A 20,058-nucleotide genomic window follows, 5' to 3' on the forward strand; every position below is an offset into this window, starting at 1 on the left:
TTCATGTTTCATCTCATTTTATTCTCCCATCACCTCTGCCCTGAGATCTAGCTTTTTAAACTTTCCTTCTTAAAGGCAATGGGTCATGAAATTTTCTTGTATTATTGATGATATATTTTGACAGAATTATTACCTTCTCTTTGCCAAACTTTTCCAGTAGAAACTCTAATGCTATTTACCTTTAAAAAAATACTTTTCCTTTTCTTCCCATACATTGTCTTTGTATCAATGCTGTGCCAATTCCTACTTTAACACTGACCACGGAAGAACTTGAATTTCTCAGGCATGTCTTTTCTATAAATGGTGGTGTAGGAGAGGTAATAACACCCAGGTGGATCTTCAAGAAGAGCAAATGTTTACATCCTAGCACTATGCACTCTTTTTCCTCTTCCCTCTCTGCTTCCATCAATTAAAAACTAGGTACAGGAGGACTTTTTACACCAACCTGATCACCACAGTCTTCATAGCACTGTTACCCAAAAGAAATACCCTTGCTTCCCACCACTGCAGGAGTACATGAAGGCTGGCACTTATATCTCTTTTCATTTTCATCCCCTCACCACCCTCTGTATTTCTTGTCCTTACTTATTCCTAAGAGGACTCCTCCAGCGTAGATACTTTTGGCAGCCCTTATGTGGATGTTGGAATCTGTGGATTCTTTCTGTCTCCCAGTTTCACAAAAAATGATATTTGCTTTTAGATGATTTTTAGGCAGCGAATGAGTAATACTGACTCACTCAGTTATGTTCCTAGCAGAAGTTCCAACAGTGCTTCTTTTAAATGGGGAATTTTGGACACTGAAAAAAACATATGGATATGTATAAGATATGTTTATACACTATAATATATATGGATGCTTGTATATATATATATATAAATGTATATGTAAGATTTCCAGTCTTTAAAACTCATGTAGAAAAATATGTACACATCAAATTAAAAACTTATGTTTTAGGGGGGACCTTCAAGATGGCAGAGGAGTTAGATGTGGAGATCACCTTCCTCCCCACAAATACATCAAAAATACATCTACATGTGGAACAACTCCTACAGAACACCTACTGAACGCTGGCAGAAGACCTCAGACTTCCCAAAACGCAAGAAAATACCCACGTACTTGGGTAGGGCAAAAGAAAAAGAAAAAACAGAGACAAAAGAATAGGGATGGGACCTGTACCAGTGGGAGGGAGCTGTGAAGGAGGAAAAGTTTCCACACACTAGGAAGCCCCTTCACTGGCAGAGATGGGGAGTGAGGGGGGGGGGCGGGAAGGTTTGGAGTCACGGAGGAGAGCGCAGCAACAGGGAGGGGTGCAGAGGGTAAAGCTGAGAGATTCCAGAACAGAGGATTGGTGCTGACCAGCACTCACCAGCCCGAGAGGCTTCCTGCTCACCCGCCAGGGCGAGTGTGGGTTGAGAGCTGAGGCTCAGGCTTTGTAGGTCAGATCCCAGGGACAGGACTGGGGTTGGGTGCAAACACACAGCCTGAAGGGGGCTAGTGCACCACAACTAGTGGGAGGGAGTCCGGGAAAAACTCTGGACCTGCCTAAAGGGCAAGAGACCATTGTTTCAGGGTGGGTGAGGAGAGGGACTCCTCCCGTCTGCCCACAGAAGGCAGAGCACCGCCTGCCTTCAGTGCTCTGCCTTCTGTGGGCAGACGGGGAAGGAATGAATGGGGTGAATGGGTGAACGGGCAGAGCACAGAGGAATTTGGGGGCAGTGAAACTGAACTGTATGATACTACAATGGTGGATACGTGTCATTATACGTTGGTCAAAACTCATACAATATACAATACCATGAGGGAACTGTAATGCAAATTATGGACTTCAGGTGACTGTGATGTGTCAATGTATGCTCATCAATTGTAAACAATGTGCCATCCCACTGTGGCATTTGTATAATGGGGAAGGCTCTGCCTGTTTTGGGGAAGGGGCTATATAGGAAATCTCAGTACCTTACTCTCAATTTTACTGTAAACGTAAAACTTATTTTAAAAATAAAGTCTTAATTTAAAAATAAAAAATAAAATACTACCAAAAGACTAGTATTTTAAAACAATAGAACCCTCCTTCACATCTCCTGACACTGTAGGCATGACATCCTGAGGCAACGATTTCAACTGTAGTTTTTTTTTCTATTTGCTTCTATATTTTATAACAATGTATTGTATGCTTTTTGTATTGCTAGATAAGTTGTTGTGTGTGTGTGCACTGTTTATTGCAGTGGGGTGTAGTAGTAAAGAGCATGGTGCTAGGAGCCAGGAAACCCAGTACCACCACTTATTAGATATTTAATTCTGAACAAGTTATTTAACAAATTTATCTGCAGTTTCCTTATCTATAAAAGAGGAATGATGATGTTACCTAGTTAATAGGGTTGATGTAAGGATTGATTTTTATTTTCAGCAATATGTGTTACTTGTGTATTCTCTCCTTCCACTCTCCAACTTTAAACTCTATTCTTCACTTCACTTCCTCTTGTAATAGACACTAAAATGTTCAGACTATCCATGGTTCTGCAGGAGTATTTAACTTCATTCTTATTTCAATCTCACAAGAAACCACTTAGTTTACACATCTTCTACCTGCTTTTTATTTTAAAAATGTGTGGACAAATTTTCCTGCTGAGGTCAATCAGTACTAGGATATGAATATGTACTAGGATATGAATGTTTATCTTAGCATCTTATTTCTTTACCAATGCACTATTATAGAGCAGCTCCACAAGACAAGTGGAAAACCAAATCTGACACAGCTGTTTGTAAAGTTACACTAGTAGAAGCAGAAAGTAAGTTAGAAAATTAAATCCACACGTGGAGACTACTTTCCAGATTTTAAGACTCAGAGTGATTATACAGAAGTTCGAAAGAAGCCCACTGCATGGCATACGCAATTACAGTCATTATTAAATCAGTATGAGAGTTCATGAATATTTTTCTTTTTGCCTAACAAAATTTCAGAGTCAAATGCAGTAGACATACTATACATGCCTATATTTTAAATACAATATATCATTTAAGTTTTTTTTTAAAGAAATTCTATCTATTCTATGGGATAGTTTCCAGAAACAAAGGGAAAAAAGCAAGTTTTAAGAAGAACGGAAACTGTCTTAAAGATTCAGTGGAGACATGATCATAAGACACAGAAATATGTGAAGAGTATGATAAAAATTGTATATGTGAAAGATCAGCCTGAGAGCAAAGTGAAAAAAAATAATTGGGAGAAAGGTAAAACTAAGGCACTGTGATACACTCATAGTCTCAAACCTAATGGAAGAATTTATTAAACAATCAGTGTATACCCAGAGATTCTGGATTGTTACTTGTATACTATAAAAGTTATTCACTATTCAAATCTTGCCACCAGCTATTGATCAGTTCTTCCCATGCTTATTAAATTGGACCCCCTAATTTATCAAGACTAGCCTATCAGTTTTAACATAATAGTAATATGGTACTCAACTGTTACTGCTGCTATTACTGTTGCCACTGCCACAGTTTACTCCAAATTATCAATGCCTATATATTCTTTTTGCTGTGCTATACACCAGACTTATATTGCCTTTAATCTTGCCAATTACTTATATAAACTTTAATCTTGCCACATCTATATAGACTTGCAATATGCCAGCCAATTCTTTAAATGTTTTACATATGCCAGCTCATAGGGTTTTATGAGGTAGAAATTATAATTATCCCCATTTTACAGAAGAAAAAAAAAGGCTCAGAGATTTCTTTGGATTGGTTTAATGACATATAGATTAGAAAATACATGATTTAGTATTGCTACATTAAACGTAAGATGACTTGTCCAAAACCACACAACTAATGAAACATCTCCCCAGCAGATTGTCCTGATATAAATAGTATAATTCAGGATCCAAACACTGAGAGATGTGGATTAAACAGAACTTTGTTTTCCTCTTGGCTCTAACATTTCAGAGTTATGAGAATGTTGTCAATAAATTAAGTTCTCTAAGACCTTATTTCCATTTCTGTAAGGGGAAGGAAACGATGCATTGTTACACAGTTATGAAGAATAAGTGAACTGCTATTTTAAGACACTTACTATGGCACCTATCACAAGTTGCTTTTAATAAATTCTACCTTTCATTCCTCTCTTTCCCTGTCTCCTTGCCACAGGACCCAAGAAAATAGAAAATAAAACCATGTCATTGTTCAAAATGGATGTAGTTTTGCTACAACAGCCTGTTTGGATAAAAATAATAAACACGAATAAAAAGCTTCTCATTGAGGTAGATATTACCAAGTCTATTTTTTTAACTTGTTGAAAAAAATGCACCTCAATTTAAATGCAAACTGTGGATTATAACCTTTAGATAGTGCTATTTATACAAATAATATCAGGCCGTTCAGAAGAACAAATAATATGACACTGATATGCGTGATTACCATTAACCTTAATCAGACATGGCAAGCTCAGAATTCTGCATCTTCAGAAAAGAGTTCCCTGATTAGTTCTGCTCAGCAGTAGGGCTCTCCTAGGCTGCACATTAATTGCCCCAGCCCCCACTAAAGTCAAAGGGAAAGTTGGGAAATTTTTTTGTGTGTGGAAAATAGATGAGTATGACTGGACTAGCTAGAGCATCTTCATTAAACAAATATGGCACATTGATCAGGTGGCTGTCAAGCAGTTTTGATAGATTATTTTTCTTCCTTTTCCTTCGAGAAGGATGTATTGGTTCAGCTCACTGCAGAGCACCCAACAATGCATGTAGATCACTCCTCCCTCATTAAAACAAACAGTCTTGTGTATTGTGGTCCATAGATCAACAAACATGATTTTTCCCAATAATTCGTCCTGTAACAGTCTATGGTTGGCTGGCCCCTTTATGAAAGATATATGATCCCATCTAAAGAGATATAAGTTACATTAATTTCAATCCTAGAAAACTGGTCTGAATAATGCATCTACTTTGTGACTGGAAGTATAATAAAAATAATGACATAGAAAATTTCCAAAATATTTAATTATATTTTTACTGGAGTAGAATACCTTAGTAGGGAAGTACAAGGGAAAAGACACCGCATGACATACGGAAAAAAATAAACAAGCAAACTGGATTTGAAGTTAGAAGATTTGAGCTCTAAATCAGGCTTTATAAATAATCTATTAATGAACAAAAAAAATCTCTTTCCTAGGGCACTCCTCATTTGTAAAAATCACATGGTTAAACTAGATTATATTCACTTCTCAGCTGTCTTTTTATGTTTGTGCTTCTATCAATCTCATTTTTAAAATATCTGTCCTTCCAGAGAATGTATATTTATATATTAGGGTACTAATTAAATAAGTTCTTGTTAGGTTTTACTAGGTTCTTTGAAATGATGAAAATTTTGCCTTGATCCTCATTTTTTCTATGAGACTAATCTTTGGCCCCTTCTCATTCTGGTGATGAGTTCTCTAGGAATAGAGTTCTTGAAACTAAAGAAATAGAGTATAATTGGGGGAAGAAAAGGGAAGGAAAAAATAAAGAAAAAACAAGAGAAATAAATGGAGGCTAAAGTCCTCTTAAATACCTTTATTTTTCTGTAAATTTTTAAAATAAATAAATAAATAATTCATTTATCTAAAACTGCAACAGAAAGAATACCTAGGAATAAACTTAACCGAAGAGGTGAAAGACTTATACTCTGAAAACTATTGATGAAGGAATTTGAAAATGATACAAAGAAATGGAAAGTTGTTCTATTATCTTGGATTAGAAGAATTAGCATTTTGAAAATGTCCACACTAACCAAAGCAATCTACAGATTTAATGCAAGCTGTATCAAAATAACCATGACATTTTTCACAGAATTATAACAAATAATCCAAAAAATTATATGGATCCACAAAAGACTCTGAATTGCCAAATTAATCTTGAGAAAAAAGAATGAAGCTGAAGGTACCATGCTCCCTGACTTCAGACTATATTACAAAGCTACAGTCATCAAAACAGTATGGTACTGGCACAAAAACACATAGATCAATGGAACAGAATGGAGAGCTCAGAAAAAAACCCACACTTCTGGTCAATTAACCTATGACAAAGGAGGCAAGAATATACAATGGAGAAAAGACAGTCTCTTCAATAAGGGGTGCTAGGAAAACTGGATGGCTACTTGTAAAAGAATGAGATTAGAACATTTCCACACACCATATACAAAAATAAACTGAAAATGGATTAAAGACTTAAATGTAAGACCTCAAACCATAAGACTCCTAGAATAAAATATAGTTAGAACATTCTTTGACATACATTGTAGTAATATTTTTTTGGATTAGCTTCCTAAGGCAAAAGAAATGAAAGCAAAAAACAACAAACCAAAAAAACAAACCAAAAACACATGGGACCCAATTAAAATTTAAAAATTAATAGATGCCTGCAATCTCATAGGAAGAGTGTATAGACTTTTATAAGCAGAAAATTGAAAATTGATTTCTGGTGGAGGTATATATTTGTGGGGTACGGACCAGACCAGAAGCCTAGAAGAAGTACATCAAAAGATGGCAGGAGAACTAATCACTAGAGAAATGCAAATAAAAACTACAATGAGGTATCATCTCACACCAGTCAGAACAGCCATCATCAAAAAATCTGCAAACAACAGATGCTGAAGAGGGTGTGGAGCAAAGGGAACCCTCTTGCACTGTTGGTGGGAATGTAAACTGATGCAGACACTATGGAGAACCGTATGGAAGTTCCTTAAAAAACTAAAAATAGAACTACCATATGACCAAGCAACCCCACTCCTGGGCATATACCCAGAGAAAACCATAATTCAAAAAGACACATGCACCCCAATGTTCATTGCAGCACTATTTACAATAGCCACGTCATGGAAGCAACCTAAATCCCCATCGACTGATGAATGGATAAAGAAGATGTGGTACATATATACAATGGAATATTACTCAGCCATAAAAATGATTGAAATTGGGTCATTTGTAGAGACGTGGATGGATCTAGAGACTGTCATACAGAGTGAAGTAAGTCAGAAAGAGAAAAACAAATATCATATATTAATGCATATATGTGGAAACTAGAAAAATGGTACAGATGAACCAGTTTGAAGAGCAGAAATAGAGACACAGATGTAGAGAACAAATGTATGGACGCCAAGGGGGGAACATGGCGGGGGTGGTGGTGGTGTGATGAATTGCGAGATTGGAATTGACATATATACACTAATATGTATAAAATGGATAACTAATAAGAACCTGCTGTATAGAAAAATAAAATTCAAAAATTAAATAAACTAAAAATGGATTAAAGACTTAAATGTAAGACCTCAAACCATAAACCTGCTAGAAGAAAATATGATTAGAACACTCTTTGACATACACTGTAGTAATATTTTTTTGGATTACTCTCCTAAGGCAAAAGAAATGAAAGCAAAACCAACAAAAAAAAAACAAACAAAAAACACATGGGACCTAATTAAACTTAAAAGATTTTGCAGAGGACAGGAAACCACTGACAAAATGAAAAGATAACCCACTGAATGGGAGAAAATATTTGCAAATGATATGACCAATAAGGGGTTAATATCCAAAATATATTAACAGTTCATACAATTCAATATCGGAAAAACAAACAACCTATAAAAGAAAATAAGCAGAAGACCTGAATAGATATTTTTCAAACAAGACATACAGATGGCCAACAGGCACATGAGAAGATGCTCAACGTCACTAATCATCATAGAAATGCAAGTCAAAATCACAATGAGCTATCACCTCACACCTGTCAGAGTGGCAATCATCAAAATGATGACAAATAACAAATGTTAGTGAGGATGTGGAGAAACAGAAACCCTCATACACTGTGGGTGGGAAGGTAAATTGGTGCAGCTACTATGGAAAACAGTATGGAGGTTCATCAAGAAATTAAAAATAGAACTACCAGATGATCCAGCAATTTCACTCCTGGATATATGTCTAAAGAAAACAAAAACACTGATTCAAAAAGATATATGCAGCCCAATGTTCATAGCAGCACTATTTACAATAGCCAAGATATGGAAGCAACCTGTGTCCATCAACAAATGAATGCATAAAGAGGAAGTGATATATATGTATCACATATATAATGGAATGTTACTCGGCCATAAAAATGAATGAAATTCATTTGATCACATACAAAAAGTCTACAGTTTTACTTCTCTCTTCCACACTTATCTTCTTGATGTCACAATTTACATCCTTTGTATTGAGTATTCATTAATATATTTTTTTTAAGTTACAGTTATCTTAATACTTTCTCAATTATTATACTAGGGTTAAAACGATTAACACACCACCATTACAGTATTCCATTTTTCTGTTTTTGTCTATATATTTACTTAGAAAGAATCAGAATGAGACTGATTCTTTCATATGCATTCATTTTGCTGTGTAGTATTCTTTCATTTCAACTTGAAGAACTCCCTGTACCACTTCTTAAAAGGAAGGCCTACTGATAACTAACTCCCTGAGCTTTTGTTTGTCTGGGAAAGTCTTTATGGCTCCTTCATTTGATAGGCCAGCTTGGCCAGGTATATGGTTCTTGTTTAACAATTTTATTTTTCTTTCAGTACTTTTAACATATCATTCGACTTTCACCTGTCCTATAAGATTTCTGCTGAGAAACCTACTGATGGTCTTATAGGTGTACTCTTGTATGTGGTGAATCCTTTTTCTCTTGCTGTTTTCAAAATTCTCTTTGTGTTTGACTTGTGACAATTATAATGTGTCTCAGAGTAGACCAATTTAGATTCTAATTATTTGAGGTCCTTTGGGTTTCATGAATCTAAATGTCTATTTCCCTCCCCAGATTTGGGAAGTTTTCAGCCATTATTTCCTTAAATAAGTTTCCTGCCCCCTTTTCTTTTTCTGCTCCTTCTGGGACTCCCACAACGCATATTCGTTCCCATGTCCATGAATGGGAAGAGTTCATGTCCATACTACCTAAATTATACACAGATTCAATGCAATACCTATTAAAAACCCAATGGCATTTTTTACACATATATATATATATATATATATATATCTGTGTATATATAACCTATATATATATATAAAACATATATATTATTTATATATAATGGAATATTATTCAGCCCTTAAAAAGGAAATCCTGACATTTGTGACAACATGGATGGACCTTGAGGACATGCTAATTTAAATAAGCCAGACAGAGAAGAACAAACACTACATAGTCCCACTTATATAAGGAATCTAAACATAGTCAAACCCATAGATGCACAGAGTAGAGTGGTGGTTACCAAGGGCTGAGGTTAGAGGACAATGGTGTGGTGTTGGTCAAAGGGTACAATGTTTCAGTTATGCAAGATAAATAAGTCCTAGAGATCTACTGTACAGCATAGTGCCTACAGTTCACAGTACTACACTGTATTCTTTAAAATTAGCTACGAAGTTAGATCTTAGGTTAAGTGTCCTCAACTTACACACACACACACACACACACAAAGCCAAGGAGGGTGAGAGGAAGCTTTTGGAAGTATGGATATGTTTATAGCATTGACTGTGGTGATGGTTTCATGGGTGTGAGTTAGAGTTATAATGTATATAACTCTAAACTCATCAAGTTATATACATTAAATATATACAATTTTTATATGTCAATCATCCATCAGTAAAATTTCAAAAAAATAACTAGATTTATCTATGCCAAATTTATTGTTTCTTGTATCTATCAACTTAAATATGAAATTTTTATTTTTACAGTGTTCCTCATTGTAGTCCAGTTTCTCCATATTGTGTACAATAATATTCCAGTCTTCATTTTCTTATTTTATCAATGCCTTACTGTAGTACAGTCTATTATTTCCTTTAAACCTGTTGCTGTGTGTTTCTCTACCTTCTCATCTTTTCCCATCTAGATAAATCCTGACTTCCTATAGACTCTCTGCTTATATTTCTAGTTGACAGAAGATTAGTAATTCTAATATAAGGGATGGAGTATTTACTATCTTTCCATAGTCCCTTACATGATGTTTGTCTCATGAGATGCCTTTTTAGTAGCTTTTATTCAATCCAGTTAATTAGACTAAAAATTAGAGGAGATGACTTGCATTTTCTTATATTAGATATTCTCTTGGTTTTTACATCGTTGAGTTTTTCTTTTCTTGCTTTTATCCCCATTATTTTGCATTTAATATCTGTTTTAGTGAAATAGTTGAATAGGAAGAGTGGGGAACATCAAGTCAGATACCACTTTATGTTAAGGAAAAACAGAAACTAAATCTATCTATATACCTATTATCATCATCATCATCTTTAAGATCACAATCATTTAATCACAATGCATGTGTAATTATAGCTGCACATATATATGGAATAGACTCTTTTCAGCGGTTATATATGTTTAACAAAATATAATTTTTAGAATAAAAACTGTACAATAATTCTATAGAATATGAACTACTTTCTTATATATTTAATCTTTGTGAGATTAGATGATATAATTAAAATACTTATCAAACTACTTAACAGATGGTGTATAATTGATACATGCTATTTTATTTTGTATTCCATTTCTCCAGGCACATTGTGCCTCAATTTTGGTATAGGTGCTGGTATAGAATATCTACTCTCCTTTGCATTATAAATATTTTGTTACTTTCAGGGTTTCTGATAGGAAATTTTTAGCAATCAGTCTTTGGGAGAATGTCCTCAAATAAACTGTAATTTGTTTTTTTTTCCATCAGCTTTCCTTATGGTAGTTTTCTACATTCTCCAGCATACTTAGAGCTTCTGTCTTTTCCTGCTAATATACTCTCCCTATGTAATTGCCACTTTCACTGTAATAAGTTACTGTACTTAAAATCAACCATGCATTCATATTTTATAAATTAGTATTAACTTCATAGTATTTACACAGCATAGTAATAGATTCCCATGTCATGTCTTTCATGCAAAAGAAATGCTATCCACTAATGAAATAACACCACACTGGCTCATGTTGAGATGCCTTTAGAATGTTGCCTATAGTTAAGACTGGACAACCAATCAGAGTTGCAGCATTACTCTGCTTCTACTGAAACACTTTTCATAGACATTGACTGGTTTATGGCCCTTGAATAAATAAGTATGCATTTCTTTAAACTGATTGTATTACTTTTACCTGGTTCAATGCCTAATTCATTTTAGAACATTCTTTGTTCTTTGTTAAAATACTCATCTGTGACTGTGGAATGGCCTCCTTTCATTTAAAGGTAGTTGTTTAATGCCATTCCAGCCATTTAGCAAACAAAGCACTTCTTTGTTAAGGCTGAAGAATTTTAAATATGATCTCATCTAGCCTCTATGGATAAAATTGAGTTCCGTCCTGTAGTAAAACACCAAATCAGTAGATTAGTAAGAGAGAGAACATCATTTTAATGACTTCAAATAGCTCATGCAATTAAAAATACTTTGGCTTACTTTATCCTTTACTTTTTTTCCACCACTACGTTTCTGCTCACCCTTAAGTTGTTGCTTTCATCTATTTCATCCTACAGGAATAAACATCCTTGCTGGTTCTCTAGAAGGTACTCCCAATAAGTTAATTATTTTTTCCTAGAAGTTTCCAAAGTTTAATAGAGTAAAAAATTAAAAAGGAGAAAATTGATATAAATTATTTTATATCAACCATGTTAAAATAAAATTATGCAGTCCTAACACCAGAGCTCTTAATGTAAATGTCTATTTATTTTGGATTCCATGGGCAAAGAAGAGGGTGTGTTACCTTCCTCAAAATGTTTTGCTCTTGATTCCAAGTCAAAGAGTTTTATAGTCAAGGTTTTCAACCTTGAGACGAACAAAAATTAGGGCAGAATGAAAAAGAACCCTCCATAACCATAGCCTGAACTCTTCTGGTTACTTAAGGTATTTGCTTAGAATAAATAGACTATAAATTTAGTTTTTAAAGTATTACGTGAACAAGGAGGGCATGTACCTCATAAACTAACAATATGAATGGTGTTCTGTTCTCTATTATTCTTTCTGTGATATGTTCTAAGTCAGAAGCCGAGTGTTCACATCCACTGGAGTCAGGCTGAATTAAAAAGCCAGAGCCAATGAAATATAACATTTTCTTCTTTAAAAAGAATATATAAAACACAAAAACCAGAAAGTTAAAACAAATAATATGGAAAAATATGCCATACAAACATGGAGCAAAAGAAAATAGTTTAGATGTATTAAAATCAGAAAAATAAACTTAAGGTGAAAAATATTCCTATATATAAAGCAGGTCACTTTATAGCTTTGAAATATAAATTCATAAGAAAGATATACTACTACTAAAATTCTATGTGCTAATATAATTAGTGTTAACGCCAAAAAGTAGAACTTACCAAAATTGAGGCAAGAAGTAGAATATCATAATAGTTATTCAATAATGAATGAAATTATAATTGTCATTATAAAACATCCTACATGTGACAGTGTAGGGATAAGATTAGCCTGAAGATCTTGTCACCCCAGAAGGTAAGGAAGTGTATGTAAATGTGAGTGTGTGTGTGGCGGGGGGGAAGAAATAGGGAGAGAGGAAGCTATTGAGCATGTCACAAGAACACAGGGGCTACCATTCGCCATATATGAAGCAATCTTACAGCCAAAATAATTAATAAGAGTAATATATTATAGACCTTTGGGGGGAAATAGCCATGAGAAACAATAATTGATAAATACTTAAGTGAGTCACCCAGTAAGCAAGAAATAAACAAATAAGGGATAAGAGAGGACTCTTGCTTATAAGATACTTAGTGCAAACTGGTAGATGTGGAGTAAAGGCAGGAGTTGGAATACCATCATTGCAATACACATAACTGTAAAGAGCCTCGTGTCAGGAATACATGAAGAACTTATTCAAATAATAGAGAAATAAACAAGTTAATAGACAAATGTGCAAGAGAATTGAACATGCTCTCCACAAAAGAAGATAATGGAATATGTGAGAAGTGTTTACTTCATTAGTAATTAGGGAAGTACAAATTCATAATTTAATGATACACCACTGCTCACCTATCAGAAGGACTAAAATTGAATGGTCACTAGTACCAACTGCTTATGATCACCTGATGTGGATCCCCTACAGCTCACATTCACTGCTTGGAGAATGTACGATGGTGAAGCATTCTGAAAATTTGTTAACTACTTAAAGCTAAGTAGATAATGGTCTATCCTATGAGGAACAATTCCACTCATTAGTATGTATCCCTGAAATGTATATACATGAATACCAAGAGAAATGTGCAAGAATGTTTACAGTGTCATTATTTGTAACAGATAAGAACCAAGCAACCCCAAAGAATAATTATCAATATACTGTATAAACATACAGTGGTGTATTTATACAATGGAATTCTATACAGTAATGAAATTAATTAATACAAATTAATATGACTACATGCAACAGTCATACTGTTACATGAAGCAGTCACCAACTACTACAAACTTTAATATTTCATTTATGTAGAGTTAAAAAATAACAGGAAAAAAAAAAAACCCTCCAATATTTAGGGATACAAGCGTTTGTGGTAAAACACCAAAGAAGAGCAAAGAGTGACATCATAAAAGTCAGGAAAATGGATAACATTTGCAAAAAGAGGAAGCTAATGACTAAGAAGGTGTCTAAAAATGGCTACTGGGGAGCCAGCAATATCTTCTTTCGTGAACTGAAGATGATTATTATGATTTAGGTCTGAGATTCTTATTTCAATCTCTGTGTTGTTTGAATTTAAAGCCCAAACTCCACTAGGTATAAAGGCAATAAACAAAATCATGGGTCATGGGATATTTTTATTTGACCAATGTGAATAGTTTGATTAAGAGAATATAGAAAACTATAAGGTAATCAGTCATTTGAGCACAATGCAGAGGGCACGTTCACCTCAGGCCAATGGCTATCCCTTGCCATTCAATTACACTACTACATGAACATTCCTTTGAGTTGGGTAATGTGATGGCTATAAAACGGAAATTACAGATTTGAGCACAACTTATTGAAATGTGATAAATATAATATAAAATGTATTTTAAGTGGTTTCAGAAACCCCAACCCAGCTGAGAGACTTTCAAAGAGCCTTTCGTTTCTTCTCTATTTTATAGAATTTATGAAAAATATGCAGTACTTTAGCATCTGCAAGTTTGTATATAACGGTGATCTATGTAGAATTAGTATTTACCTGATGTTTTGCCTGAAAAAACAATAGAATACATTGACTTATTGCACTTAGAGTGACAACTGGTGCTGTGCTTTGCTTGGAGATTCATACAATAATCCCTATCACATGCATATGCCCATTTAAAAGTCAGTAACAAAAGTCAAAATTCTCCAGAGTCAGAGCATACATTCTCTGTAATACAGGAAAGGATATTTGTGGAATCTCATCTGTAATGATGCAGCATATAAATTTCCATTGCTATATATGACAGACGTCTGGTTCCAAATGCAATTTTACTGAGAGTTCTACCAGATGGAATACTCTAATCCCAATCCCATTTCATATCAATAAGTCAGGATATCCATAAATTTGCTAGCTAAATTAGAGAAGATACAAATCTATCTGTCTTTTAGATGTGAAGAAGTTTGATATATATCAGTAACACAGCAATAGTTAAGGGACAGGCTAAGCTCAAATCAGAGGTGCAAGTACTTGAGAGATTTTATTTAGCCCCGATCTATTTTAAATGAGCAACATTTTCTGTATTCTTTTCTAGTGTGTTACCATAAAAATCAACATTCTTCATGAAGACTGATTACACTGGTTTTTAAGACAAATGGGAGAAGTGAACTATTACAGTCCCTTTAAAGTCTCTTCCTCTTGTGGACACCTGGAGTGTATATCTACACAGTACCACTTACTTGGGGAATGCAATTTCTTCTCTGACTCAGAACTTTCCTGAACCCAGGGATACTCTTAGCAATTAGCACTCCTCCCACAAAATCCTTTCATTAAAAGATCAAAAACAAGAAGTCCAAAAACAATTTCTCAACATTAAAAGGAAAGATTATGTAATTTGTGTAGCATACAAATAAATCCAGACTTCTCTCATAAATGGCTAGTGGGTCTGTAACATGCACAGCATTTCTGGGTGTTTCTCTGTATACTGCTGGTACAGTTAATGTTGGCACACTGATTGTTAATGGCAATTTTAAAGGCATATTTCCTTTGAGTCAATAATTTACACTTCTAAGAATTTAGACCAGCATACCATATGGGATATAACACTGATGTTGAAAAAAGGGAACATGTTTATGAATATTTTAACATTCGTTTTAATGGAACACAATCTAAATACTATCATGGAATGTTCAGCTCCTAAAAATGAATCTGTAAATCTATTTTTGACATGAAAATACTTTTATAGTATATTTTTAACTAGAAAATTATGACACTGTTTATATGAAATGAACACCTGTAAACATCTGGATATGTACACATATCTATACATATTTCCATAAGAAAGAGACTAAAGGCATGCATTCTAAAATGTTAACAGCGGTCATTGCTAGATATTACGCTTCATACTATCCAAATTTCCTTCTATTTTATGAAGGTAAACTTCTACTAGTTGAATAATAAATTATTATAAAAGAAAAAAGATTAAGAAGCTCTAGAAATCAGTTTCCAGGGGAGAGAATTATTGAACAAAATGATGAAACAAATTTAAGACTTAACAGTAGGAACCTTTCATTTTTGTATGGTTTCTCAGGAGCGAGTCTATATCTCCTTCTTTGTTTAAATACTCTGGTCTTAAATGCCTTCAACAGGGAGTAACACCCATTACTGAATTAACTTTCAGTTCATTGGCAATTTTTGTAGCAGACTTAATTTTTAGTGTATTAGAGCTTGTGTATTGCTTGCATTTAAATATTATTTATAACGTCCACTGTAGAATTGACTGGTATGAGGCAGTAATATAAGGATCAAACTAGAAAGGTGGTTAAGTAACCAAGAATACACTGCACAGCTGACATGCCTGCATTTTAAGCATACTGTAGTCTCCATATATATAATGCTGGGTAATTTATTTTCTTTCTCCTTTAATTTTCAGGTTTACAAACTGATGTCAGAGCAGTGTCTTTCCTTTTTTTGGCCATTAGACAGCTCTTGGAATACTGATTAGATTTTCCAAAAGGTGGAGGCAGCCTGGGGAGAAGACATCACTGTCTCCTGTAACCTGAAATTCTAATTTCTTGTTGCCTGACTTAGTGTAGCAGCAGAAGACTGCCCACAGATTGACTGAAAGCCCTGAGTGGTACATGGAGCCAGTCTGGGCGATTTGAAATGGGATTTGATTTGGCACCTCAAAAAAAGTGTTATTGGGGCTGGTAGTTTCTATGCTGTTGCTTACCTTGTCCCTGTCACTCTCCATCCCTAGGCGTGATGGACTATCAGAGCACACACATGTGGAGACAAGTGGCTCAAAATCTTATGACATGGGAAAAGGGAAAAAAATATTTTATGCATTGGATGCCCTTGAATGAAAGTGCCACTTATGAACAGTAGCAGGAAGACCACGAGGACTTAATCCAGTATACACCCAAAGGGTAAAATGGTCAGGGAGAAACAGGAGACTGAAATGGAAACTAGAAATTTAACCACCCAGAGATACAAGCCATTCTAAAAATTTTGCTTAAGGAGGCAATGAAAAAGGAACTGGTACTTTGGACAAGGGGGCTAACTGCACTGCTCTAAGGAGCTGCTACAGTCTCTAAGTGCAAACCTCAATCCCTGGGAAGTAGGCTAGGAAGTTCCCCCCCCCCACACACACACACACAGTGAAATTGGAAATGAGAAACTTCTGTTTTCCTAATTTACATATTTTATTCAGAACTCTGTTTATTTTTATGCCTTGTTGAATTCATTTTTAATAGAATATTTGGTTTCCTATGCAGATATTCATTCAATTCAGTATTTTGCTCTTTCCCCCCAATTTTTTAGCCTAGAACTGTATCAAAACATATTTAAAATTATTTTGCTTTGCAATTTATTCATTAGCTAATAGAACTTACTGAGAGACAGTAACAGTACCTGCTTCTGCAATACAATATATATTTGAGAACCTACCAATAAATTGCGAGTCTTCTATATGCTAGAAGTATTCATGGCCATCATTTTGTTTATTCTTGGTCTAGCTACTATAGATTTTTTTTTTAGGTGAAATAGATTATGTATTTTCTCTCTGGATTTCAGTATACTATACACACCATTTACATTAACAAAACAGTATACTTTTCTTATAAAACTGTTTAAAATTTATTCTTAAGTCATTTATGATAAAAAGTTTTGAATTGATAGATTTTAGATGTCATAAAAATGGGATGCATTTTATACATCTCTGGAACTTTTATGACAACAAATTTGGTTCAAATCAATTATTTTTCTCACTCTGCAAAAGCGGCTTGCAGATACTCAGCTAATAAACTGATTTGATATACACGCTTCCTTTGTACATTTAGGTAGAGGAAAAATGTTCTATGTTGCTAGGCTTTGCAGTAATCTTGAAGTTAGAAATGAAGAAGCACTATTTTTCTTGTTTGCAGAGAGACATTAGCCACATACACTTCAAAAGGTTAAATATTTACTCCACAACTTTTATTGTTAGTGGGCCAGTCACAATTTCAAGTATTTTCTTCTTTACTAGCATGCCCATTCATTTTATAAATTCTTAATTTGGCAACCATATTAATTTTCATGGCCATATTATCAGAAATAATTTATGATATTTTCCACGCAGTCATAATTTATTTTTTCATTTTGCTTACTTCATTTAGATTACTAGCTGTCTCCAATTACTAGCTCTACTCTTTACTAGCCATGTGACCCTTGGCATATAAATTAATTTGTTGTTTAGTTAAGTCACCTGTAAAATGGAACTGCATTGGCACCTACCTAATAAGATTAAATTATCAAACATATAAAGTACTTAGAACAATAAATTATCCTTAATAATTGTTCATATGTTAGCATATTGTTTTGTGATTGTTATTACTCCAGTCTTTCTGCCTTGCCCATTATCTATTTACATTCCTATTGAGAATTGCTCCAGCAAGGTGAATACTTCAACCATTCCATGACTCAGAAATTTTACTTAAGGATATTACTCTATACAAATAAACCCACTCATTTTTACTATATATGTATACGGGGATTTAAAAAAAATAATCCAACGTTCATCAACTGAAAAGTGAATACATATATTTTTATAAATTCATATTCTGCACTTTTTAAAATAAAAGATTTCTGCATTTCTTTTATTTTGCATTTTCATTTGTATTGGCTCAGAATAGTCTGGCTATACTGCAGTAACACGCCCCAAATCTCATTGTTTTAAAAATAACAATGCTCCCATGTACGTCCATCTATGTCAGCAGAAGAGTATCAGTGACCATCCAGAATATAGACTCTTTCTGTGCAAAAGGAAAGAGAGAATGAAGTGAACTTCACTCTCTTAGCCACTGTCTCTTAAATCATCTTTGGAGAGGTGACATGCAAATTTGTTTTGCTCATATTTTATTGGTAACAGCAAGTCTTATGGTCATGATTATCTTGCAGCAGGTGAAAAAGTTGAATAATACCATAAGCTAAAGGAGACAGAGCTGGAATATTTGTGAAAACCCCCAATGGTTCCCACTGTTTAAATCAATTGACCTGGAGAGAGGGACATGAGAAATGTAAGTTGTTGTATAATGGTTATGCTATGATCTAATGAAAAATTAATTTGTGGGGGTCAAAAGGTAAAAAGAAAAAAAATGAATGACCAAGCAAGGCGTACACACACACTAGGCCTTCTGGTAAATGTGAAGGGTGGGTGGGTGGGATTCACAGAGACAAAAGGCATACTAGGAGTGATTGAGAGAGTACAAGCCTCTCCCATGGTGTGACCAAGGTCTAGGGTCAAAACTTTGTGGATCCATCAACAAGGTGTAGCTGGGCCTTGGCTCCATCATTGTGTCATCATGTCAGCAAACATCTGGCTAAATCAAGAAACTGACATCAAACCTGAGATTATATAGCTTCAGTTGTATAATATGGCAGAACCCCAGTATGCAGCCCAGGTCTGTTACCTCAGTATTCTTGGTTGAAGGAGCACCAGTTCAGCTGAACAGCCACTTCAGATTTCTACCATAAGTTGGTCTGACTCTCTTAAACTCTCAGCTGTACCTGGTTTCTACGGAGTTTTTCAGAGGCCAGCTTGTGAGGAATCAGTGGGAATCACTGGGGTTTTTCACAAATATTCCAGCTCTGTCTGTGTCCTTTAGCTTATGGTATTATTCAACTTTTTCACCTGCTGCAAGGTAATCATGACCCTAAGACTTGCTGTTACCAATAAATATGAGTAAGTTAGCCCTTACTTTTCAGTGGCACAATAAAGAATACTCTGTTTTTCCCATTTGAGTTTTGAACTTTTTGAAAAACAAATAAATCAGGTAGTTGAAGATAAATACAGCAGCCTTACTGCTGATAAAAGATGGGTGGAAATATGGGTTAGGTGTGCAAAACGAAAATTTGTGAGTTTATATGTTGGCATGAACATAAATAAAGATGTAAATGCATATGCATATCAATGGGAAGGGAGCGTGTACGAAATGGAGAAATAATGAGCACGTTATTTTTTATTTAAGAAGAACATTATATGGACTTATATACAAGTCACTCTATTAAACAAAAACAAGGGCTGAGTAAGCCCCAATCTTTGAAACGGTCTCTGCACTTACTATGCCGTCTTTGACACTAGGACGGAGTATACAATTGTTGGTAAAGTTCTACAAATCCAGCAAATTTTCGTATTTTCTTTTTTTTACAGAAGTATAGTTGATTTACACTATTGTGTTAGTTTTAGGTGTACAGCACAGTGATTTAGTATTTTTGCAGATCATATATATTTCATTATAGTTTACGGTATTTTCTTAATTTGATTTTAGTGTCTGTGCTTTATCAAAAATAAAAGGATTAAATGAGACTGACTATGGAATAAGAATTACATATGTTTCTGTATGTAAAGTGTCAACAGATTCTCTATATTTATTTCATGGTATATATTCATACTTATATAC

This window comes from Orcinus orca, chromosome 14, assembly GCF_937001465.1.
Source record: "Orcinus orca chromosome 14, mOrcOrc1.1, whole genome shotgun sequence".
NCBI lineage: Eukaryota > Metazoa > Chordata > Mammalia > Artiodactyla > Delphinidae > Orcinus > Orcinus orca.